The following is a 27,822-nucleotide window of genomic DNA, read 5'->3' on the forward strand; positions in this document are numbered from 1 at the left end:
TGAAATCAAAACCCCCAGATTCCAATTTTGGCTTTATCCTCAACTAACTATGGAACCTTAAAAAAGTCAATTAAAATTCTTTGAGCCAGTTTCTTCACTTACAAAGTGGTGATATTAATTCCTGCTGTAGCCACCTCTCTGGATTCTATTCATAAAAATTATTATGTATATCAAAATTCTGTAATTATATTTCCCTATGCTTGTTAAAGTATGACTTATTATTAGAAACTTTTGTGTTATCTTTGATTCTTTGTTTTGCTTTGTCCACTAAAATCTGTTAGATGTTCCTTCAGGGAATCTCTCATCAGTTCTCACTGTCTCACCCACCTTGCTAAGGTCCTCATGTCTGAATTTCAGTCCCCACTTCCTTGGGGATCCCCTATTTCCACCTGTTTATGTATATGTGTGTCTGTATATAGATATAGTTATAGTTATAATTATATAGTTATACGTGAAAATGTACATGTGTCTATATTTTTGTATATGTAATCATACAAAATTTATATATATGAATATAATATATAGTCACTATTCCCCTGACTTGGCTAAGTTTCCATGAGACAACCATATTTCCAACAATAATATGTTGTTTGATCTAAACGATGTTCTCTCCACTACCATTTCCCCAACTGGCAAAAAGTAAGCTAAGATAGAAAGTTTAGAGTGTATATATAGGAACTGTTTGTTAATGGGGTTAGGGGGCAAATAGGCATCAATAGTTAGTGAAAAGGTTTTCATTAAGAAAATTTTATCTCATCCAACACAAGGTTATTGAAACAGCAATATTAAGAGAATGTTAAGTAGAATAGAAATAGTATTCTGTTGCCTTTCACTGGAGTTCACAGACTACTGACTCATACCCAGTCTTCCCCTCCTGGTTCCCAGGGAAACACAAGCATCCCCAGCTTAGAGACCATTTTGGAAAGATTGTGCAACATTAAAGAGTAAATCATGAGTGACTGAAAAACTTAAAGGCACAGTATATTATAACATGTCATACTAGTACCAGTGGTCAAGATGCTGAATTATAATATTCCTTAAAACCATTATATTTGTAAACATAATCTAAGTATTGGCAATAGACAATCACATAAAATGCTGAGGCACGGCACTCAGGACGTAATGAAGCCTGCGACCTACACGTGGACGTGGTGCTTACGTGGTGGCTTCCTGTCCTGCACTGCGGGAGCCACCTCTTTATACACGTTCTCCCCTGCCTCAGCAGCAAGCACTGATTGAAACACTGACAACACTCTCCTTGCCAAAATCAAGCAGTTACTTCTAGATTCTGTCTTCCTCCTGACAATAAACTCTTATTAAAAATGTACTTGGCTTGTTCTTTCTCAAACTTTGCAATGTAATTTAAAATATAAAATAATCTCAAGCAGATAATATCTTAAAAACGAAAAATATACATTTGATGGAAAGTAAATTTCAAAACTTTTCCCTTCTGAACTAGTAAAGTATATCATTTTTTAGTATAGACCTTCATACAGAGCTTGCCTAGAACTACAAGATTAAAGTAAATAATGTGCATTCAACTAAAATTTCATTGTATTGTATGGCAATTGCTTTCTCATTTAGCTAAATTTAAAACTCACTGTTAAAAGTAGGAATTGTCCCAGAGTTGAGGGAAAATCACAAAGAAAGGAAATAATCCAAAAACGTTTGTATTGTTACCTACTGCCACATAATAAATTACTCCAAAACTTAGCTTCTTAAAATGGCAGTAAGCATTATCATCTCACACAATGTCTGAGTGGCAAGAATTATTCGGGAGTAGCTTAGTCGAGTGTTTCTGGCCTGGGGTCTCTCATGAGTTTGCTATCAAGATGTTGGCCTCAGCTCAGCCATCTAAAGGCTGCCCTGGGTTCACTCACCCACTTTTGAGGTGGTCCACTCTCATGGATGGCAAACTGGTCCTGGGTGTTGGCAGCAGGCCTCAGTTCCTTGCCATATGGGCGCTCCCTGCGGCTGCTCTAGTGTCCCCACCTGATGGCAGCTGGCTTTCCCCAGAGCAAGTAATCTAACAGAGAGCTCTGACATGTGAAAACACCATTGTCTTTTATGACCTCATCCCAGAAGTCACACTTTGTCTCTTCTGCAATACCATACTGGTTACACAGGTCAGCCCTATTCACTGACAGAGGGAACAACAAGGGTGTGAACCCCAGGGGGCGACGATGACAGAAGCCATCTTGAAGGCTGGCAACCACAAACCCATACCTAACTCCAAACCACCAACTTACTCAGAGTGTGTGTGGGGTGAGATGAAGTAGAAGGCATAAAAACAGACACTGCACTGAGAAAGATCTAGTTTCAAGAACTAAGTCTACAGATTGCTAAGTGGGCGATCAAGGAACATAATCTAACCTCTCTGAACTTCAGTCTTCTCATTGTTAAATGGGGGTGACGGTGCCGTGGCAGAGCCAATTGGGGTCACTGCTATCCATCTTCTCCCTCACAATTCCCAGCCTGCCCACAGCGTGGTCAGTCCCTGTGACTAGACCGCAGAGGATGGGCTAAGAGGGAAGAGGACATGCTTAAGTTCCAGGCTGAGGCCTTAAGAACCTGTGCACACTTCTCCTGTCACTTTGCCCTGCAGCAACAAGCAAGGAGTCCTCATTCCAGGGAGTGTGACCGAATTATGGTCCTACTTCCCTTCCCTTGGCCTCGACTGCCAAGGAACCCCGAGAGGAACTGGCTTGGGAAGTCCCCTGGCATCAGAGTGAATTTCGTGTGAGTGAAAAATAAACCTTTATGAGGCCACTGAGATTTTGGGTCTATTTGTTACCAAAGTATCATCTAGCCTATTTTAATTCACATACATGAAATAATGTTTATTTCGATAATTAAATGAGAAAATACACATCTTAACTTCCTACACAGTACCTACAAGGTAGGTACTTTAATACGTCAGTTTCTGTTCACTTTCTCTGAGCTTTGTTCATTAGTAAAAAAAAAATTGAAATAATATTCAACTCACAGAAATATTCAACTCACAAAGATAATATTATTCTTTAATTTTGCTTTCAAAAATAAAGAGAATACATTAAAATTCTTATCAGATAGTAAGGGGTTAATAAATATTTAAGTTTCTTCTCCTTCTTTCCCCTGAATTGTGACCATAGGGGGTTCAGAAGGTCTTTTTCCCCTCATCAGACCTCCTCCTCCTCTATATTCAAAGCTTCAGAGTCCCTGGGAAGTTAACATACTGAGTTTATTTGATAATTCCTGTGAAAATATCATGTTGCCTGCTTAAGACATTAAATGCAGCTGCATGAAAGGAACGACAATAACTTAATTAAAAGATTTACCAATCCTGGCAATAATGCCATGATTTCATTTGAGAATTACTCTAAATTAGTCATTATTTTCTTACATATACAGAAAATGCAATTCCCCTTCTTTTGTAATGTTAATATTACAGGCCCATAAATGCCACCTTATTCTAGCAGGTCTTTTGTCCCACCAAAAGAACTATGTAAGATGTGCCCTGACTTGTGTCATCTCTAAATTTAATAGCATGTAAAGCTAAAGTACAATGGATCCTTTGGACCTAAATAAACATGAGTAACAAGAATTTTTTAAAGAGAATCCAGCCATCCTATGCCAACAGTCATTACACTGTTTCACAGGACTTGCTCCAGGGAGATTTCATCATGAGTATATTATAAGCTCTCAGTCAACAGATTAGTGCAACTTGTCTACTTCCTCACTGAAAAACTAATCATGTGTGCCTTTTCATGTAAAACTGGAATCGCTCGCCCAGTTACATGTCCAAGTCATAGCCTAACACTAGAACACTGGCTGACGGAATGTGGTTTTTCAGCCACGTGGAAACTCCTGACACTTTTTGGTGTTCTGTCACTGTCTTTCCTTGAAAGGCTCCCAGCAATGGCCAACATGCCCACTGTGGCACAGAAAAAGTGGAACAGCATGCCTTCTCCTGCTCTCCCTCAACTCAGCAAAAGACAATAAATTGCCCAGATCCATTCTGCTTTCGTCCGTGGTAGCCAAAGATACGGGGGAATGAGATGCGCTGTGGGAATACAGGTGTGGTATCTCCAACTAATCACCATGTGACAGAGCAGCTCTGCCTTCTGTGTGTTCCCTGTGCTGTGCAATTGATGTCTGTGTGGTGCTGAGTCATGGTGACACAGGATCTGGCTGCAGACATTATCCAAAGGGATGCTACAATGTCGCACTCCCTCCCTACCATAGGGCCACCTATGGCTCCTTACCTGTTCAAGGTTACCCATTGCTGCCTTATAATCTGTATGTGTTTGAAGACCTCACACAAGACCTCATCAACTGGTATGCCTACCTTAATACGCCCATGTAAAACTCAACTCACAAATAGCATTTTTGAATATAAAACTATACATAAATATAAAAATAATACAGAAAAATATATAATTTATGTTACATTTAAATAATACATTGTGTATAGAGTGATACATTTCTTGGAACAAGAAAGTCCCCACACGCAAAGCTTACATATAAAGCATCACTGCTTGTTGCTTCTTTGTCACAGGTTTTATGATTTTAATGTTGAGTGACAAAGCTAAAACTACGAATTCAAAGTCCATAATCTGGTCTGTCTCAGACTTATCCAGATTGAATTCTTTAACTGTCAAACAGAAAGAACAAATCTTTTTGTTTGTTCGTTTGAGACAAGGTCTTGCCCTGTTGCCTAAGACAGTGTTGCAACCAAAACTCACTGCATCCTCAACCGCTCAGGCTCAAGTAATGCTCCCACCTCAGCTTCCTGAGTAGCTGGGAAGACAGGCATATGCCACCGTGCCCAGTTAATTTTAAAAATTTTTTTGTAGAGACAGGGTCTCACTATGTTGCCAAGGCTGGCTTGAACTCCCGGCCTCAAGTGATCTCCTGCCTCAGCCTCCGAAAGTGCTGGGATTACAAATGTGAGCCACTATGCCCAGCCCCAAAGAAAATTCTATTGACACATTAAAAAATGAAAAGAACTATACATCATATTTTTATTTAATTTTTAAATTTTTAATTATTATGGGTAATATATATATATATTTACGGGGTACATGTGATGTTTTGATACAAACATTTTTGTTTGCTTGTTATGAGATGGGGTCTCACTATGTTGCCAGGTTGGTCTTGACCCTCCCACCTCAGCCTCCTGAATAGCTGGGATTATCAGCATACACCACCACACCTGGCCATGATTATAAAGCAAATGATAAGAATCAGAGGGCAGAAGTTATCAAAGACAAAGGTTAATTTCGATAAAATCATTATGAGTCAGACAACTGGATTATTTTATTTAACTAAGTGGGATAAAATAATGGATTTGCTACTTTGTATCCTGTATTTTTCCTCTAATACCGAATAGATTTGTCAAAATAATAATGAAGTACAGACATACAAATACACCCATCTTAAACATTTTATGTTTCTTATTTAAATTGAACAAGAATGTACTGAGTACTGTTTATTAGGAGACAGACCCTATCTCTAATGACCTTAAGGCCTTAGGGAAATAACACACACAATACATGAACTATAACTGTTTTTTATCCTCACATCTTTTTCCTCATACCAAAAAAAAAAAAAACCCAACAACAAAAAGTTGTTCAAATCCTATTAATGCTAACTTATAAATGCCTCACATTAAAGATTTCTCCACTTCTAGTGCAACTACACTATTCCTATTATCCTCATGTATCCCAAGAATTTTGCAACAATTTTTGGCCACATCTTATTTCATTTTCCAGGTATATTCCCAAAACAATTAGGCCTTACTGCTTAAAGCCTCAGTCCTATTTAAAACCCTGTTGACTATACAATAAAATCAAAATGTATAACCTGATATAAAATGTTCCTCACAGGCTCCTCTTGCCTGTCTTTAAATTGAATCACCAACTCTATACATTCTACCCTGTTTCCCGGGTACCCCACCCCATGCCATCTTCTTACTAGTTCCAAGTTACAACAGATTCCTTCACAGGCTGGGTTGTTGCGTTTGGGGGTTTTTTGGTTCATTTTTACTCATTCTCTCTCTCTCTCCTTCTCTGCCTTAAATAGACGTATTCCCTTCTTGCCCAGCAAACTTCTATTCATACTAGAAAATCCAGTCTAAATGTCCCTTCTCCAGTGAAGTCTCTGTCAGTCTACTTTTTCTGATTTAGAAGCAATTGATTTCATTCTCATAGCTCCTCACGTTGCATCACAATGTCAACATTGTATCTGTTTCCAGAGCTGTATGATGAGCTCCACATGGACAGAGATTTGCTCTTATTTTTATATCTTTAGCACTAAACATAATTCTTGGCACATAGAGAAGATGCTTACTTAATGTGAATAAATACATAACAAAGTAAATGCTCTACAAGTTTACAGAAGGGAGAATTCAATGGGTTATGGAGTAATTAGGAATTGCCATATTAACATATATGTAAAATATATGTAAAATGTTTATACATGTTTTAAATAAAGTAAAGAACAATCACATTTCAACCATTCTTAATTTCAAACTTCCTTTAAAAAGGATACACTTACACTATCACACATTCTCTGTCACATGTCTTAAATATGTAGTTGGAAGACACTTTTCAAGATTCCCTTAAGTTCTTGGGATTACATAACTAGGAAGATGTTCTTCTATCTGGATCATCATTGTCTACTTTTATTTATTAATATTAATTTATAATAATTATATTTGTAGTATTTTAACAAATGAAGCCATTTTAATGCTACAATTTAGCCTTTTCACTTACTAAGAAGTATTTCTCTCTACTCTATTCAAAAATAGGAATATTTTACTTTAGGGTAAAACCTGCCCAACATCTAACCCCCAAATTCCTACATAGCTTATGGTAGGGGTTGTCAGATTTAGAAAAAATAAGAAACCTACAGGATGCTCAATTAAAATTTAATTTCGGATAAATAATGTATAAATACAGAAGTCATACAACATTTGAGGCATATTTATACTAACAGAAATCTAGTTATTAGGATGAAATTCAAATTTAAATGTCTGTCCTTTATTTTATCTGGCAACTCTACAAGGTAGCAGACAAGAAGACTAGCAATGAAGACGTGCTAGGAAAGTCCTGATTGACACATGCTACTATAAAAGCTAGCTTTCCTGGTTCCCCAGAGAAAATCTAGGGGCTTCAACCATCCTCTATCCTCTACATCCTCAAAGACACTCATGCGTACTCATGTGCTGTGGCATTAGGACTTCCAAAAGGAAACTCATTTTGGTAAAGGAACAATCTTAGATCATTTCTCAGAATAGTTTTTTATAAAGGAGCAAAAAGATGATGTTCTCCACAGAACTAGCCTCAGGATTTTTTCCTACTACTGTCAGAAAAAACAGAAAATTTATCATCATTGTAGTCTGCCCAGCAATGCTGATATACCAATATATTACAAAATTTAAGTCTATAAACGCTTTCTATAACCCAGAAGCTACTGTGAAGCTTCATATGCATGACTACTATAAATCCTCATAACATTCCTAAAAGATATATGGCATTCTCTCTACTGTAAAAATAGGGAAATTAAGGATAAAATTAATAATTTGACCAAGGCTACACCATGTGTAGGAAAGGAGGTGAAACTCAAACACAGCTCTGACTCTAGAACTACTTAAATATTTATCAGTGATGTTATATACTGACTTATAGTAGCCAGGTCCTACTAACGAACCAAAAGAAAGGTAAAGGTGCTCAGAAGAGCTGACATACAGGTGGATGGTCTCAGGACAGATAAGTTGTTCCCAAGCAAGAATACAGGTTTGTGTGTTTGTGTATGTGGTCACATGGCGCTTTCTCTGAAAATTCTTCTCTAAAATCAAAGAGCTTTATAAAACCAAGCCTTCACTGTTCCACTCAATTCTTTCAGTATATTTGAAATTTTCTACATGGCAAATTACCTTCCTGTGAAGCTAGCACATTTCTAAAAGTGCCTACCTAATTTTGTACTATAAACACTGTAAGGTAAATCAGCAAGTTACAAGTAAAAACAAGTCTGCTCCTCACTTCTCTGTTTCTCCAAGTTGCAGAAAATGAAATGACCATAATAACTCCAAGACAGAGCAGAATGTTCATCTGAGTCATACCAAATAACTTCACTGCTGCTAAAGTAAAATTTGAAAATGAATGAAGTGATTTTTATGATCAGCCTTTTGGAAGTCATTCAAAAGTGCTGCAATACTACTTCAAAGAAGATAGTTCAAATTTAAATGTCACTCTTCAGTGTTGTTTATCAACAGCTGAATATTAAAATTGGTGAGCTTGATTTGTGTTCTTTAATTTAACCAGCTTATAATTTAAACACTCTTATAATTAAGTTACTATTTGAATAAATGGAATAAACACAAGTCTAACTTCAGTAGTGAGGTGCTCATCTTCAAAGAAGTTCAATTAGATTGGAAAAGTATTTTTGTAGCGATCTTGTAGAACAATGGCTGTCAACCTTGACTGCACACTGGAATCACCTATGGGGTTCTAAAACAAAAATTCAACACTTAGGTCTCACCCCTGAAAATTCTTATATAACTGGGCTGAGGTGGGGCCTGACCACTGGGATTTTTAAACCTTTCAAACTCATTCTAATACACAGCAAAAGTTTAGAACAAGTGCAACAGAAGGAACTCAAGCATTGGATGGAAAGCTGGAATAATGACATTTCAGGATCCTTTCAACTCTAAGAGTCTATGTTTGATTGTGTGTGACCCTTACTATGACATCATACTAGAACAGACCTGAAGTGTCTTTGAATATGCAAATTAGGAATACACTGTTACAGTCATACTTCTTCCTAGATGTAGTGTCAAAGTACAAAGAAGACACAGCTATTATTTATACTTCTCTTTCAGGTTCTGATTGTCTATTGTAGAGACCTTAAGAATAAACAATTTGATCAATTCAATTATTAAAAATATACTGAGAATCAACTGTCAGCAAAACACTCCTGTGGGTACTGGACATTTATTAATGAGTCAGCCAGAGTCCCAGAATTTTGGGGGACTTAACAATCTAATAGGCACAAATGGTTGTACTACAAAAGTAGGGAAGGTATGTTTGAAGTCTAAGTGCATGATGGTTCATTTAAATGATTACATTCAGCTATGAAGGAGAAAGGCAGGCAGATGTGTTTTTTATCAGTGCAAAAGTCCATATCTTATTCATTTTATTGAAGAATAATAAACATCAAAGTAAATTTAAAAGTTTCAGGTGATATTTTACATATATTTTAATATGTATATCTTATATATATACACATATATATGTGTGTGTATGTATATGTAAGATATATAAGTGAGAAAGCATATGTGTCAGATTCCTTAGCCTCACTAAACATTTACCAAAAGGAATTATGTTATATGAAACCAAATCAATTTCTTCTAGCAGTTTTTCAATTAAGGGCTAAAGTAAATTTTTAAGTGATTCAAGAGATATTGGTAGTTTATGCAATTTAAATTTCCAATAACTTGAAGCAATTTCATAAAAATACAAGCTTGCCAGTGAATCATGCTGATTCTGCAAGATAAAGAATACTTGAGATGTGAGAGAATGTCGATTAATAAATACATATTTACTAAATTCTGCTTCAGGCAGTTAAACTTTTTCTTTGTTTGAACTAAACAAAACAGAGTTTAAAGAGGCAGAGTAATGTAACACAACCAAAGTTAAAGGGAGACTTTAGATAAATAAGCCATAACATCTGGCCAATCATTTCAGCTCACTGTACCCAAATGGAACTGGAAACATCCAGTGTTAGGAAAGGTCATTCATACTGGCAAAAAGTAATACCCCTGCTGCCCAGTTACACCTCACAAATGAAATCTATATCCATATTGTCTTAGTTAATCTTCACTACTAAGCAGGATCGATCTAGGGGCAGGTGCTCAGCTGGAGCCAGGATTAAGTATTTTGTGGTCCTGTACCCTAATTTCTAGCACAGTGTACAAGTCACAGCAGTGATAAAATCAGCCAGCACATAGTGTTATACAAATAATAAAATGTTTTTAACTCAAAGTATAAGACTTTGGAGTAAATGAATGACGGGAAATCAACTCTTTGACTCGATTTATCATTATTTAATAATAATGAAGTAGAAGACTAGGCAAGGCTTTATAAATAAAAAAATAAAAATTATACATATAAAAACCCACCTTCTGAGTGAAATAAAACAAATACTTGAAATTCAATAAATAAGACTGCTTATATCAGAGGCTACAATTTTAAAAATAAACTTTAGTTTCTATTTTAGGCTATATCTTCCAAATTCCAGTAAGGAAAAATACTCATGTGAGTTTCTTTTTATGCAAGATAAATAATTCTAGTCTCAAGAGAGCCCAACCCCAAATCAGCAAATAAAGTATCAATAAAAGCTATCTGTCTTGTTTTTTTCCAATCTTGTTCCTTAAAAAGATCAACAACAAATTTAAAACTGTACATGTAAAATCAAAAATCATAACCAAAACAATAGGATGTACTAATACCTATTTTCTTTGAATGTATCTTCTTTATTGAGTTCAAACCTAACTGAAATGAAAAAAAAATATTAATTTTGAAGCTGTAGTATCAAGAGTACATCTCTACATTGATATTCAAATTTTAAGGAATAAATCTGCTGGTTCTACTGTCAATAAAAATGCCTGGCTGGGCCTATGATTTCATTAAATATTGGAATCCGTAAGGACCCTTGGTATGATTTGGCTGTGTCCCTACCAAAATTTCACCTTAAATTGTAATAATCCCCATGTGTCAAGGGCAGGACCAGATGGAGATAATTAATTCAAGGGGCAGTTTCCCCCATACTGTTCTTGTGGTAGTGAATAAATCTCAGGTGATCTGATGGGTTTTATAAATGGTAGATCCCCTACACAAGCTCTCTTGCCTGCCACCATGTAAGATGTGACTTTGCTCCACATTCACCTCTGCCATGACTGTGAGGCCCCCCCAGCCATGTGGAACTGTGAGGCAATTAAACCTCTTTCCTTTATAAATTACCCAGTCTTTATTAGTAACGTGAGAACAGACTATCACAACCCTGTTCTGTGCTCTTTTCCTTCCACTGTCTGCCTCTCCTCCAAGCTCTCATTCATTCCTAAGTTTTCAATTATCAGTCAGACACTGATGGTATCACCATGACTTTATACCCCAGGCCTCCTCTCTGAGTTGCATACACAATGGTCTAGTGCACAGCTCTCTTAACCACATTTCTTTTCACCCATTGCCTGTCCTGCAAAAAAGAAAACTGTTGTTGTAATTCTATGACATTCTAAAGAAACAAAGTATCCAAGTAAGTATGAAGTAACTTTAAATGAAATTTAATTGCTGCTGGGATATTATTCAATAGGAAATCAATTATTTAATTAGTTGACTGACATTTTGAATCAGGTCATCTTCACTTGCAAGTTTCTCTAAACCATATTTTCCGAGCACATTGGAATTCCATGTTTTCCAACAATATTCCCAAGAAAGGGAGAAGTTTCTTGTTTACTGTCACTGGCACAAGCCTACTGGTGCCAGGTGTGAGGAACAGCCCCAGTGACCTGAAGCCTGCAATGAGAAATGTGCTCATTGGACCCAACCTCTCTACCACCCAAGACAGGATGCTTTATTTATGGAGCAGAGAGTTTCCTACAAGGTCCTTGAAAAAGGCAAATTCAAGCTAGACTTCAAATATCTAGGTCACTTTTTTTTCCTAAGAAAAAGAAGTGAATGACAGAGCACAAAGTAGCCAAGTAGGAATAAAGGAAAGGCTACAATTTGCATGAATATAAAAAATTGACAGGACAGACTATTTATAGTGTTCAGGTGTGAGCAGAATCACCAATAGCAAAGCTAAGTCTTAAATACTTAGGCTGCTTTAGTATGTGCTTTGTTCATTTATAACTAGAGTAAAATGCATCAGAGAATGGGAATGACTATAAAATTTACCTCAAAGTTTTTGAGGTAATTATTTTTAGGTATAAATAATTAGGGAAGAGAATAATAAAAATTAAGTGAAATACATATATTTTGAAAGCCTAGAAAATATTTTTAAATATCCATTTTGGCATATACACATGACTAATACTCGAGTACATACAAGCAGGCATTTTAATATTCTATCACAGATGTTTGACAATGTTCTTTAAAATCCAAGAAAATATAAGACTTTGGAACTGTCTGTCTATAGCCAGTCTCACTGTAGGCAAAACACAAAATGTTCTAAGCCCCTTTAGGTCCTAAAGGCTTGCAAGTCAGGAACTGATTAGGCCTATAAAATACAAAAAAAGATTCAGTGACAGAACAAGGCTCTTACTAGGCCTCTGAATACGTCTACCTTCAACCTTACCTTGGACACTTTTAAAAAGCACAAGGATTTTTAGAGCAGTGAAGATACTCTGCATGATACTATAATGGTGAATACATTATACTTTTGTCCAAACCCATGGAGCATGCAACACCAGGAGTGAATCCTAATGTAAACTACGGACTCTGACTATGGATTCTGATGATGTGTCAGTGTAGACTCATCAGTTGTAACAAATGCACCACTCTGGTGTGGTGTATTGGTAATGGAGAGGTGATGCGTCTGTGAGGGCAGAGGGTATACGGGAAATCTCTGTGCCTTCCTTTGAATTTCGCTATAAACCAAAAACTGCTCCAAAAAAATTAAGTCTTTAAAAATTAAAAACTTCATTGATTTATAAACCCTATACCACTAGCTAGACGTAAAAGCTTTAAATACTATATAAATTAATTAAAATATTAATTTTCAGCATAGATCATTTACCAGAGAATGAAGGAAAGAAACTAACATTGTTTCTGATAAGGAATTGAACAGGAAAGAATAAATAAATCTCTACATTCTAGGCATTGCATTAAGTATGTTATATATATAACAACTTAAATAACCATACTTAATGTTATATATGTCTGTGTGTGTGTGTGTGTGTGTGTGTATTTTTTTCTCTTTTAAGCACAACATATTTAAAAGACTACCAAAAACAAATGAAACAAAAACAATCCTGAGGCACAGAGAAATCACAGCTAGGATTTTCATCTTCAACCCCAAAGTTCATAGAGTTCTGTCTTTATCAATAAGAAAAATAACAGCAACAAAACTGATTTTTAAAACAGACAACTATCTAACAATAATTGTCAAAGTAAGACAAGAACACAGAGGCATTTAGTGGCCTTTAGACAGGGTTACACAAAACTGGCCCATCTATATCAATAGGATTGGGGACACTTCAACCAGTACAAGCCAAAAGAAGATACAATCATCCGTCTAGGAGTCGTACCAAAAGTTCTATCTATCCTATGAAGAAGGACATAAGAGATTGAGCCTTTTCATTCATTCCAGAGGACGTTTTCTATTAAAGGGAAATACCCAGGTAAATCAAAATTCCAACTTTAAACATTTTCTTTTTTAACATTATAATAATATCAACAAAAATCTCTATAAAGTGGTTATTTGCACTTAGAGCTCTACTTTCAAGTTTGGGCTGGAGATATCTAAATTAAAGGCATTAGAAACATGCCACTATAATTTTCAGTGAAATCAATCTTACTCTAACTATATTCATTCAGCAAACCCACAAGGCATCAAGTAGTATGTCTTGACACTAAAGGAAAAGAAACAGCAAAGGTAAATATGTTTTATTCTCTACATTTGATTTACCTGTACACCTAGGTAATATGGATATACACACACATTTATATATATACACATATATATACATATGTATATATATGTACATATGAATGTATGTATGAAGTACCTTTTGCTCTCTAGTTCACACACACACACACATAGACATCCAACATACAAAGAGAGAGAGATAATTCAATGGTCAAACATGTGTAATGTTTCTGATTGTAACATGTGCATATAGATTAAGGCAAAAAGAACACCAACATGCTAACATGTTCATGTTAACAAATCTACCCTCTTCTAAAGTTTGAGGCCAAACTTTGTTTACTTAGCTAATGAGTAAACAAGAAAGGTAAAGCAAAAGTCATCTCACATAATTGTACTTTTCTCTGGCAATGTAATTGAAAAGAAAATATTTTTGCTATCATAAAACAAAAGATTCATCTTTGAAGAGAAAAACTGCCATATTCCTTAAGAAAATAAACCAAGAGCCTCCAAAGTTTTCACTGGAAAGCCAGCTAGGCCTCTGAAAGCCTTGCTCAAGCCTCCCGAGATTCATCTTTCCCTTTAGATAGCTCACCAATGATGGCTTCAAAAGAGAGAAGACTGAGTGAGGCTCTGAATTTAATACTCTCTGTATTTAATAATCTGGTTTAAGCAAAGGTAAGTGTCCCTTTTCTTAATTTCTCAGAGCACAGCCAAGGCAAGAGTGAAATTTTTAAATACAAGCTAACCAAATATTTGGATATAATACAAAGGAAGTAAACATAGAAAGTCATGGAACTGAATAATCTGGCATATAGTTTACCTGTTTTCAGTTTAAAGTTCAGCACATAAGTGCCTCCCTATTCAGCTCCAACCTGCCCCAAATGCCCAATTATATCTAGCAACTTAAATATCCAAACCCAAGAAATATATGAGATAGAGCATGAAGTCCGTTTTGCTATCTAGTTTACTCCCACTTTTGAGGTTCAAGATCATGTCTGCAAGTCTCCTCACAAGATTGAGCCTGAGAATGTCCACCTACTTCAGGAGAGGCTCTGCCTACTTATGACAACTGGGCTTTAATCTACTGAGTCAGGTATTTTCCTAACAAAGCACAGAGAACTGCAGCAGGAGAGGCTGGTCTGTTACAATTTTAGATGACATTCAAATCAAGGAATGTTTACGTTTTGCAAAAGATATTTAATAAGGAAACCAGAGTAAATTTAAATACAAGAAGTGTAATTTACATCTCATAGTGAATCCTGACTTTCATTACATTTAACTTTAAAACTAAGTAGACAAATTAAAAGTAAATATAGCACCATATTGTCAGTGTATTAATGAAATGCCTATGCTTTGAAAAATAAACACAGATAAAGACTCAGAGCAATTTTTAATCAAAGATAAATATAGATGCTCCTCAACTAATAACGGGGTTATGTCCCAATAAACCTATTGTAAACTGAAAATATTATAAGTCAAAAATCCATTTAATATGCCTAACCTAATAATCATCTTACCTTAGCCCAGTGTACCTTAAACATGTTCAGAACATGTATTATCCTACAGTTGAGCAAAATCATCTAACACAAAGACTATTTTATAATGAAGTGTTGAATATCTTATGCAATTTACTGAATACTGTACTTAAAGCAAAAAATAAAATGGTTGTATGGGCAGTCTGAATACCAAATAAACAGCATTGTAAAGTTGAATAATAGTAAATCGAACCATTCTAAGTCAGGAATCATCTGTGTATAAAAATTGTTCACTATTATCTACAAATAGTCTGTTTGCTGTGGTCTAAATGTCTACATTCCCCCAAAATTAGTATGTTGAAACCTAATCTCCAATATAATTAATATTAAGAGGTGGAGGCTTTAGGAAATGATTAGATCACGAGGGCTCTCTTCTCAGGAATTGGATTAGTGTCTTTGTAAGAGAGGCTTCAGGGAGCTTGTTCTTCCCTTCCGCCATGTGAGGATGCACCAAGTAGGCACTACCTTTGAAGCAGAAAGCAAGCCCTCACCAGACACTGAATTTGCTGGTGCATTAATCTTGGACTTCTCAGGCTCCAGAAGCATGAGCAATTAATAAATATCCAGTCTAAGGAATTTTGTTATCAATTCCTTAGAATGGGCCCTGAATGGGCTAAACATGTTCCAGTTTCAGGAGGGTATTAATTTCATGAAAGTGCTTATATGTTTCACAAGAGTATTAATTTTTTAAAAGTTCTAAGCTAAGCTACAGTAAAAGTAGGCATGCATTGTTAACAAAAATGTTTACAGTGTCTATTATCATTTCATGCAGTACATAATAATTTATTTCTTTGAAATACCAGGACCTTTTTAGATTGTTCTTTGGTAAAACAAATAATGGTAAAAAGGTATTTTGGTTATATGTCAATTCAAAATGAGATTTACATGCTTCATGAGATTATCAACAAATGTTCCTTGAAAAATTAGATGTCTACAAGTGTAAGAATGAAGTTGTACCCTCACCTCACACAGCATATAATAAATTAACTCAAAATAGATCATACCTATATAAGGGCCGAAACTCTCAGAGAAAAACTTACGACCAAATCTTTAGGATCCTGGGTTAGCAAAATATTTATTAGATATTATACCAACTATGTAAGTGATAAAAGAACAAACAAATAAACTGGACTTCAACAAAATTAAGTACTTTGTGCTTTATAGGACACCATTGAGAAAGTGAAAAGAAAATCTAGAGAACGGGATAAAATACTTCTAAATTATATACTTGATAAGAAACTTGTATACAGAATACAGAAAGATTTCTTACAACTCAAAAAGAAGAAGACAACCTGATTAAAAATGGGCAAACAAATTGAGTAGACATTTCCCTAAAGAAGATATACAACTAGTAAGTAACTACTTTAAAGGTGCTCAACATTAGTCCTTAGGGAAATGCAAATCAAAACAATATATACTGCACATCCACCAACATTAGCACAATCAAAAAAAAACAGATAATAATAAGTGTTGACAAAGATATGGAGAAATTACAACCCTCATACATTGCTAGAGTGAATGTAAAATGTGTAGCTGTTTCAATAAACATTTGGTGGTCACTCAAAATGTTAAATATAGATTATTATCTGACCTAGTAATTCCATTGCTAGTTACATACCCAAAAGAACTGAAACATATGTCCATGCAAAAATATATACATAAATGTTCATAGCTGCACTATTTATAGTAGCAAAATAATGGAAAAAACCTAAACGTCCATCAACTGAAGAATGAATTCAAAAAAGGGGTATATCCACACAGTGGAATACTACACAATAACGAAACAAAGCGAAATATTTATACATGCTTGAACCTTGAAAACATTATTCTAAATGAAAAAAGCCACATATTGAATTATTCCATTCATATGAAACTACTGAGTTGTATACTTTAAAAGGGTAAATTTTATGGTATATGAATTATATTTCAATAAAGCTGTTATAAAAGTGAGGTTTATAAGTCATAATCTGGGTTTAAGAAATGTAATTACAACTATAATTGAATTGTTACCACAAATTATTTTAGATTCCTTATATAACAAAAAAGTTCTTTAAAGTTGTCTTATTATTCAGACAAATATGTTTATCTGTGGTCAACATATTTAAAAGAACAAAAAATGCACAAAGACCCTAAAGGCATTGTCAATCAACTTTGTTGGACAATAAACCAATTTCCAGTGATAACCTACTTTATAGTAGTAACAGCTATTACTATTTTCATCATATTACTATTTTTTATCATATTACTATTTTTTCAACTTAAAAATGTACTCAACTTCAGTTTGGAATATTCCAGTCCAAATCTATTTCTAATATGGTCCAATAAGTAGAATCTCCTGACATGACTGGCATTGACAAGGGGAGAAAGGGAATGGGAGAAAAAAGGGAAGGAGGATGGATCCATTTATTCTCCCACCTCTATCAATCACTGCTTTAGCTCCACGACTGACCATCCCCAACAATTCTTTCATCTTTATCCAACTTTTTGGTGCCTCTAATTCCCTTGGAAAGACTAAGATCCTGTCTTATTCATGTATCACCCATGGGGTCAAGCACACCCATCCTTCATGTAGAAGGAATTCAGGAAGGGTTGGGATATCACACATTCTGAAATGGGATATCACACATTAAAAATGTTACAAAAAATTTTAATTTTCTTTTAAAGAACTTGGTCTTCTTTAACATTCATATGTTAAAATCTAATACCAGTTCTCAGTCATGGTGTCCCATCACTCACATGCCATATTCAGACACAATGTTATGCAAGTAAGTTGTTAAAAAACTTCCAGTGTTTTTCAGTGTTTGCTTTTTCTATAATCAAAATATATTTGAAACTATTCTTCTAGTAATGTTTTTGTTACATGATTTATAATACTATTTTTGAGATGTAGAGAAAAAGGGAAGCTAAAACTCGTGGGTAGGAAAACATATTTATGAAAGTGTATTAGACATGAGAATATTATCTATCATGTGTGGTAAATTTAAAAATGGCTGAAAATCTGTCTCTTGCATTATATGACGAAGGAGTACTACAGGTATATTTGGGAGGTACAAAGAATAAATATTCTTGATAAGGTAAAACTCTCAGATTTCACATACCATTATGTCTACTGGAAGGCAAATCAACTCAAATTCCTATGCCTCATTTATCTATACTTGTCATTCTTGTTACTCACCACAATCTCTCATGGCCCTAAAAATGTTTAAGGTTTACTCTTTCTCTTCCTTGAACAATTACCTTGTGCCTTTCCTACCTGACTAATTCTCAGTCATTCTCCGTAACTCAGTCAGAATTTTATTCTCTGCAGGAAGCCTGCCATGCCCTCTTCCTGGGCCCTATAGTGTCAGAGCCACAGAAATTAAAGATTACTCTATGATATTACTGTACCCTACAATATCAATCAGAAAAAAAAATTGTTAAATGTTACCCTTACAGATACACACCACAAGTCTACATATCAACTTGGAGATCAGCTCTCAAAGTGATCACAAGTTGATTAATTTTAAGGAAGCCTTGGAAGCAAAGCCTTGGAATCTCCTCCCTGCTTACAAATTATCTAAAGGAAAACTAAAAACAAACAAACAAACAAAATAAACAAAACATAATGTAGGACAGCACCTAAACCAGAGATTTTTACCTTTTGTTCTTTTAGATAAAAGATTAATAAGGAGATATGGAAGAGTTATAGCAGTTCTTGGGAGATTATAAAGTAAAAGTATTCGTTAACTATTGTGAAGTATGTCTAACCACATACAAGGGAAATCAATTATATGGGATATGTTAAACTCCTGCAAAGACCATATAGAGACAGCAGCCAACAGAATTATTCAGAATGTTCCGTTTCCTCCCTTTGAAGTTTTGAACAGCCTAAAGACCTATTGACTAGATATTTTTTCTTTTGCATCTTATTTTCTACCTTAAAAAGAACAAAAACTGCACAAAGATCCTAAAGGCATTGTCAATCAGCTTTGTTGGACAATAAATCAATTTCCAGTCATAACCGACTTTATAGTTGTAACAGCTATTAGTATTTTCCTCATATTACTATCTTTTCAACTTAAAAATCCTTTTAGTATACAGAAAAATCACGCTATCAGACAACCCTGATCCTATAGAAGAACCTATACTGTGACTAAAATATACCACGTTTGAAGATTCCAATTCTTACTTCTAAGTTGTCTATGTGGCTTACTTACTTGTGAGAAGTTTAAAGTGCTGGTTAAACTGTACCAATAAATAAATACCAATAACCAAGAAGCCTGACTAGTAAGCCTGATATAGGAAATTGATATATTTAAAAATGTCTTGTTCTGTAATTACATCCTATGCTATAGATCTCAGCATCTAAATTTTAATTTAAAATAATCTCAACAAAAGCTACTTGAATCCATGAAATGAACTGGTATGAATATGAAATATCATTTTTATTTTCAAAATCACAAATTTAAAACATGAAAAGTTATTTTTGTACTGAACCCACTTCTGAGCTATTTATTTATGTTTTCAAACTACTGGTAATATCAATCCTTTCTGAGTGACTCTCTTGGGTGAAAGATTCTAATGGCCAACAGATGGAGTAAGTGCATAAACACTTAGAATATCATCCCAAGCTAAATGTCTAGCACACACACACACCCATAAATACATTCAACTTGCTTTGTATTTGCCTTTAAAATTGGGAAAACTCAAACCACAATTTAACCTGTGAAGTACTGTGTTAAAGCACTATTTCACTATTTAGCAGGCTTAATAGTGAAATTATTTAAAATACAAGCATTTTGCCATAATGTAATATAGCATTTAGGAAATAAATACGATGTATATTATCTGAACATCACTTTTACAAAATTTTTAAAGTTCCTTGAACTTATACTGGCATATTTATTAACAGTACTAACTCCTATAATTTTCCTTAATTTTCTTGAATTCCAAAGGGGAGAAAGACAAGAATAGCTCCTAACAAAATATACAATTTTTTTTTTTTAAATGGAGTCTTGCTCTGTCACCCAGGCTGGAGTGCAGTGGAACAATCTCAGCTCACTGCAACTTCCACGTCCTAGGTTCAAGAGATTCTCATGCCTCAGCCTCCCAAGTGGCTCGGATTACAGGTGTGTGCCACCAAGACAGGCTAATTTTTTATATTTTTAGTAGAGACAGGGTTTTGCCATGTTGGCCAGGCTGGTCTCGAACTCTTGACCTCAAGTGATCCACTCACCTCAGCCTCCCAAAGTGCTAGGGTTATAGGCATGAGACATCACGCTCAGCCCCTACAATAATATTTAAAAGTATTTCTACCAAATATAAATTTGAAAGGATATATTTTTTAAATGGTCAAAGATTTGTCTTGTAACAAAACTGTAACACTGAAAGGAAAAAGCATAGTTAAGCAAAAATTGTTATCAAGATGCACAAACATAATGCCTCCTTCTGCTTTCAATAATAAAAGTGAGAGAAAGGTTGTAAGACACAGAGTGAACTGAATGACCCTAACTTCCTTTCCTCAGGCTCTCACAGATACAAGTTAATTGGCACCAGAGAAGCTGGGTAGGAAAGTGTGCACATTTCCATATGACACAGATTGGCCTGGGACTCCAAAATGGCACCTTTATGTGCAAAGGGTATACATTTTACTTTTTTATTCAAAGCTATGTTCATACAAAATTCAAACTTTTTACTTAATGCTGCAGGATTTAGTACCATGCAGCTGTCTATTGCATTCACCCTCAGTTGCAAAAAGTTTGATTAAATCACTACTCGCTCACCAACTAAAATGATAGAATTTGCATCTATGCTGGCAATTTGCTCCGACCACAGTATGTGTACTACTGCTATCAACACCTAAAATGGACCCTTCCCCTTCTTGTATGAATCATGCTTGTGGCCCTATAAATATCAGTCTTATAAACTATGATTTCTAATAAGGATCCCAGTTCTAAATCAAAAAAACTGCAACTGCTGAGAATAAGGCATTATTGGTTACATTTTTGTAAAGTCTGAATAGCCATTAAGAATTTAATTGCTCTTACTTTCACAAAAGTTATCTTCCTTAAAATATCACTTGATAAATTTTGTGTCATTCTTAAGCATTTAAACATCCAGGAGACAGATACTGACCCCTTAAAACACAAATTCAAATTTTATAACAGAGTAGGAAACCAAAAATTATTTCTAAAAGTTGTGCTTTTAGCCAACTGTTCCTTAATGCGTATCTCCTCTAAGCAATGATCATAAAGGTTACTAAAACGTATGATCAATACTAGAGCCACAGCAGCATACTGGAATTCTTACAGAAAATATGATCCAAAATGGTAAATATATATATATAATCTCCAAATAGCCTATAACATTTTTAGTCCTTCTTAGTTGCAGAGCTGTACTAGAAAACATTATCTTTCATTTTTACATTTTTTTAACTTTTATTTTAGATTCGGGGTACATGTGCAATTTTGTTATGTAGGTAAATAGTGTGTCACTGGGATTTGGTGTACAGATTATTTTGTCATCCAAGTAATAAGCATAGTACCCCACAGGTACTATTTTCATCCTCAGATCCTCATCCTCCTCCCATTCTCCACCCTCAAGTAGTCCCCAGGGTCTGTGGTTCCCTTCTTTGTGTCCATGTGTACTCAATGTAGAAAACATCATTTTATAGGGAAATAAAATGCTGCTAAGGAGAGCATGTCAGTACTACAAAGTTGTTCAGTACATCTTGAAGAAAGTAATCAAAGCCATTCTCCCCTTATTTAGAAAACCAATAAAGTCACCAGGGTCAGCAAAGTGACTTCAAATTACATAAGAAAATTAAGACTGCAAAGTGGCTCAAGGTGTATAGAAAGATCTATATTATATGCTCAGGCAATTATCAACTACACGTAACAACAACATAAATGTAGCTGCTAACTACATTTCCTGTCTCACATTCTCAACAAACTATCTATGACTTCCAAGTGTCGATGGAGGCCTTTTCTCGCATGAGGCACCACAGTGACCACAGTGACTCCTACGTCTCTCATTTACACTTTCTGTTTCACCCATCCTTCTACATTCCAACCAAGCAGTGCTCTTCCTGGCCCACAGTTTCTCAACGTATGCCTTCAATTCATCCCTTCCTAATTACTGAGCAATTTTTCTCCTGCCCATATTACGTACCCAGAACCATCCTTTCATCCAAGCTCCCATTTCGCATTTCAAACTAACATAAGGACATTTTCATTTGATTGCTTTCTTTATACAAAAATCCCTCCTTCCTCCTAGTATTGTCCCTCCCCACAGTTACACTCCCCAATTATAATTGAGCAATTCTCAAAGACGTCACTTCTCTTTTTGGAAAAGTTCCCTAGTTCACTAATTTTCACCACATCCAGGCTAACTCCTCTACAAGGCTTTTGGACTCTAAAATATGATTTCACTAATCCTCTAAAATATGATTCTATTAACTTCCCACAAATCCCCCATCATGTACCTTTCACTCTATCAATAAATAATCCCAGCCTTTGACTTTCATTCACATTACTCCCCTTGCCAAAAATATGCTTCTCTCTCCTACCAAAGGAAACACACATTCAAGAGTCAACTTAGGTCATGCTTCTCTAAAATATTTCCCCTTCTTCTCCTTTTATCCCAGATGAGTCTTCTAGCAGAATTCTTTCTCACGTCTAGTATTCTCCATAAATTTAGTTTTATTACTTATGGGTCAAAGACCAAACCCTTATAGAATGTTTTAAATCTCTCTCAGTAACTAACATGTGATGTTAACATACCACATATTAGTTACTTAATAAATGGAGAGAAATTTACCATATACGATTGTATATTATCTTCTCAAAACTTCATGATCACTTTTAAGATAATTTCCAAATAACAATTATTTTTCTAATGAGTAAATACATCAATAGAGCAGTAAGTGTGGCAGTACCATGAGAAATAGAAAAGGAAAAAACAGTTGCCTTGCAGAAAGAGATTTAAATAAGAATTTTCTCATGTCATTTCTGCTTGTCTTCTAACCGCATTTGTACCAGACTGTCTTTGCAAAAATATTTGCATAGCAAACCACCTTGTCATTTAGAGATGGTACGTCATTCCAGGTTAGAGGACAGATTTGTTTCGTGACCAGGATGATAAAGATAACACCTCCCTGCAGAGAAAGATTGGGCAGCTTTGCTAGAAGTCCCTTAAAAGACTGGGTATTTCCTAAATTCAGTGTTCCTGTGCTATGACACAAATCCACTGTGAGCAAGCATCCACCTGGGACAATCAGCATTGCCCCTGAAAGGATTTGGGGACATACAGGGAACTGACAAGCACATGAAGCTCATGTTGCCTGCTATGCTCTGAATAATAAAGTCGCCTGTCTCTGACCCAGGAGTCTCCTGTCTTCTGTCAGCATCATGTAACTGCGGCAGACTAGCAAGCTGGGTAAACTCTGGGACCCTTGGTAGTTCCCGACAATTTTTAGATGTTAGTGGTTTCCAGTTTACAAAATAAAACAGAAGCTACCACATTGAATTCTACATACCTAACATGCAATGTCATATCCCGAAAACAATATGTTGAGCGAAAAAGGCAAACTCAAAAGTGTGAAGACTTCATAATTTAATGATATGAAGTTCTACTACAGCTTAAACTAAAGAGAGAGAAATCAAAATAATGGTTGCTTCTCTGAGTGGGGATGGGTAGGAACTGAACGGAAATAAGGAAAATTTTGGGGGGGGTGATAGGAATATTCCATATCTTGACTAGGGTAGTGGTTACAATGATGCACACAACTGTTAGAATACATTAAGCCATAAAGTTAAGACTGTGCATTTTAATGTGTATAAATTATATCTCAATAAGAAAGCATTAAAACTTTGAGACAGCTAAACACTGAATATGTTACAGTCCATTTTAGTTTCAGGACAGAATAATTCATAAAAACATTAGCAGAAATACTGATCACTTTCACAAGCATTCTGTTCAACATCTTTCCTAGAGAGGTAGCTGCGATTTAGGAATTTAAGTGTATGTATTGTGGAGTCAGATTACTTGGTTTTATACTCAGATCTTTCAGTTACTAGCTAGGTTCTCTCCAGTAACTTCCTTAATCTTTTCATGCTTGGGCTTCATAACTTTTAACAGAAGTATAAAAGAATTTCCTATATGTGATTTTGAGAATGAAATTAGATAGTATAGGTAGAGTGCCTAGTATATAGAAGCATTCTCTAAAGATTAGTTGTTACCAACTAATAATAACACAGGATTCAAAATAATTCAGGACATTTCTGTTAAAGCAGAAGAGTAATATAATTTTAAAAATCTAGTAAGTAGAATATACATTCATTAATGAGAAAACTAGGTGGGATATTTATAATGGCCCAAAAGTCACTTAATTATATAATCAAAGCAACAGATTCACATCACATTCTGGTTGTGAATCTGAAGTACCTAAAGAAAAAACTTAAGTCAAATAAACATCACTTTGGGTTAATGTTTCAAGTTCAGACAGATGTTTCTCATTTACTTTGTGACGACTATTTTAGGTCTATTTTCCTAATATAATGAATGTAAAGGAGGTAAATCCAATTGAACACTAATCCCGATCTTGCCTGAAGAGTAAGTTGATGACAAAATTTTTGAAAAACATGACAAAAAAAAATATGTAAAGGGATAAAATCTAGAATCGGATAGTACAAATACAGGGAAAAGGAGAAAAAGGGATGAAATATCAGTGCTGGAAAAGCACTTTGCTACAACAAAGGGCAAGGGTCTGACAAAGCTGGGTGGACTTTATGGCTGCATATCGGACCACACACTCTCTGTAGCATTCATGTCACTGTATCCCCCATACAGAGGCACATCTGCCACACATGTACCAGAATGGCCTCAGCACTGTGTTCTTTAAAATTATTCCCAACATTTTAAAAGGAAATTATAAGAGAGATAATAATAAGCAATGATGTACAATTTGTATCCTATATCAGATTTAACTGTATCATTGAAAAACTTCTAATATTTACTATCAATTTTATTAAAAGTATTTCAATATTTAGCAGTCATTATTATTTGTCTGAGATGTGAGGTATCTTATGTTACTTGTCATGTGAGTTGAAAAAAAGTTTAAAGATCTAAGAAGAATAATCAAGTTAACGAGAAACATAAATTCTCAGGAAACTAATCAAGTCATTTAGCAATAAAGGAGGAAAGAGCATATTGAGTTGCTGCTTTCAATTTGCTCCAACAATAAAATGCTGTGGCCAAATGATGGTTACTACTGAGTGCTTACATAGAAATGTGACTCAGGTCTAAGGCAAACAGGGTCCTTTTTTTGCTTAAAAATTACAGCATCTGGTATACGGCAGTAATACGACTAAAGATGATGAGTTTCAGCCTTCAAATAAATGGCTGTTAAAAAAGACTACAATTAAGAGATTATTTTTGTTTTTGTCTTTAACGCTTCTTATTTTCACATTTCTAATTTTTTTAAGTACAATATTATAACATGTGCTTCACACAGGAAGTGGAAGGAACAGATATTACAATCCCTCCCAAGCTACACTTTAAGAGGCAGCATTACAGATAAGGTTACCACACACTTCAGTGATCCACTGTAATTGTGCAGACAACAAAATGTTACAAGAGGGAAAAAAGGCATTTTAATTACAACTACATTCATTCTATCTAAAAAGCAGGTGCACACACTTACATATGTAAATTCAATAAAGTTCACACTTCCTTCTCTTTTGACTTGCCAGACCTGAATAGTTAATCTGAAAACTTGGCTTCTAATTGCACTACTTGACTCCTCAAACTAAACAAAGTATCGTGTGCATAAAAAATCTGCCATTAACAAAGAATTGTATATGATCATTTTTAAAAAAATCATTTTGGCTTATCTTTATTGTAAAGCATTTTTTCCCAGTCCTTAGGATTTTCAGGTTTTAAATCAAGATGAACTTTTTATCCCATGGTAACTCTCCCAGAACTGTCCATTTAAATTTTAATCTAGAAAGAGAAGCTTGTCTAAGTCTCCTATTTGCTGTTAAAAGCTACCTCAGCCCCTCAATGCAAACAGTCAAAAGAGAGCCAAGTTTTTACTCCATGTCTCAAGGAGATGGAAGTGTTCTGTTGGCAAATAGCCAGAAGACTAGCTCAACAGGAACTGTCCAAATAAAAAACCTGGAATCAAAAAATTTCAGACTCCTCCTTCAACTTCCTTCCCAAATTTAAACTGGCCACTAAGACAAATGGACTTCACTTCCTCCCTAGTGCCTGTCACTGCCTTATTCTGGACGTCTCACCACTGCTCACTGCTCTTCCTCCCTGGCCTTTCTACCTTCAACCTTGCCCAACCCAAAGCTGTTTTCCACACTGTAGTCATAATGGTTGTCTCAAGGGTAGGTATGATCACGTCACAGAAGAGAGCTCACGATCTGTGCTTCACTACCTTGCAACCCCACTACCTGCCACTCCCTACAAACACCCTCTGTTTCTCAGTTGTACTTGATATTCTCAGCCTGCACCACAATCTCTGACGCCCTCAATGCTTAAAGTATGCTTTTTTCTCTTCCTTGACAGCCTAACCATTGCCTTTTCCACGTGGCTAACTCTTAGTCATTCTTCATGACTCAGTCTGAGTTTTATTCCCTCCAGAAACCTTTCCATGCCCCTCTTCCTTGGCCCTATAGCACCTTGGTCCACCTACACAGAACTGTTCACATCATAATTGATCCTGTTTTTTGTCTTTCCTGCCAATTCCTTGAAGGAAGAACTCTTCTTCACCCCTGTATCTCCAGCATCAACAGTTCAAACACAGTAGCACTTTTTAAGTGTTTACTAAGTTTTTTTTTTGTTTTTGTTTTTTTTTTAAAGAGAGATTGTAGTTACTGACAAAGTGATAAAGAGCATGTGGTCCTAAAAGAAATACTTCATAAATTCAGAGTTGTAATAAGCTCTGAAAATAATCTTTTCAACTTCTTAATTTACAACAAATGAGGTTTATAAAAAAGAGATTTTTCCCAATAGCATGGAGATGAGAAGGGAAAACAAACCAGTGGAGACACCCTCCCCTACCCCGAAAAATCTAAAAACTCTCTAAGGAAAAGATATCTGGGGGATATAATGGATAAATGGAATGCCATCTATTTCAGCACCAACCACACAATTCTATGAAGTGCATGAGGAGCTCTTCCTAGTGTCACCAGTAAAATACGTGTTTCTTCACCCAAGGCTCAAAGTGTCTACCTGTGTTTGTGCCTACAATTCCAAAACTCGGTCTTGGAACAGTCGCTTCCTCCACTGGGAAGGAGTTGCCACACCTGTAAAGGGAAAAGGTTGTTTGTGATCGCTAAGGTCACCCTCTATCTCTGATAGTCTCTGAATTTAGAATACAGTTTAAACATAGTCAACACAGTCCGGGAGAGATACAGGAAAGGGGTGAGGGAAGTTCACTTACAATCAGGACTGGGTGTGAAGGTTATAGGAACCTAGAATATTAGAGCTAGGGCTGATCTGGGATTATTCTAATCAATATCCTTCTTAGAGAAGCCGAGGGGACTAAACCCCAGAAAACTTCAGGACCCGCCCAGGGTCTCCCAGTAGCTAGTGGGGAAGCTGAGACCAGAATTCGGCTCGTCCTCTCCCAGTCCTGAGCTTAGGCAAAATCTCCAGAAACGCCAGCTCC

At 35.5% G+C, this 27,822-nt stretch overlaps 1 protein-coding gene across 3 annotated transcripts in view; it reads right to left on the minus strand.

Moving 5' to 3' along the window:
* The window catches only part of FGF14 (fibroblast growth factor 14), a 685,979-nt gene that overhangs the window by 649,887 nt on the left and 8,270 nt on the right, over positions 1 to 27,822 (minus strand). The window contains exon 2 of one of the 3 annotated variants that reach the window (XM_021677373.2): positions 27,384 to 27,457. The exons of the other annotated variants lie outside the window; for them this stretch is intronic. The gene's annotated coding sequence lies outside the window, so the exon portion shown is untranslated. The remainder of the gene's footprint in view (positions 1 to 27,383; positions 27,458 to 27,822) is intronic. 3 annotated transcript variants of the gene reach the window in all.

This window comes from Aotus nancymaae, unplaced genomic scaffold (genome assembly GCF_030222135.1).
Source record: "Aotus nancymaae isolate 86718 unplaced genomic scaffold, 86718_ANA_hifiasm-v0.15.2.pri h1tg000161l, whole genome shotgun sequence".
NCBI lineage: Eukaryota > Metazoa > Chordata > Mammalia > Primates > Aotidae > Aotus > Aotus nancymaae.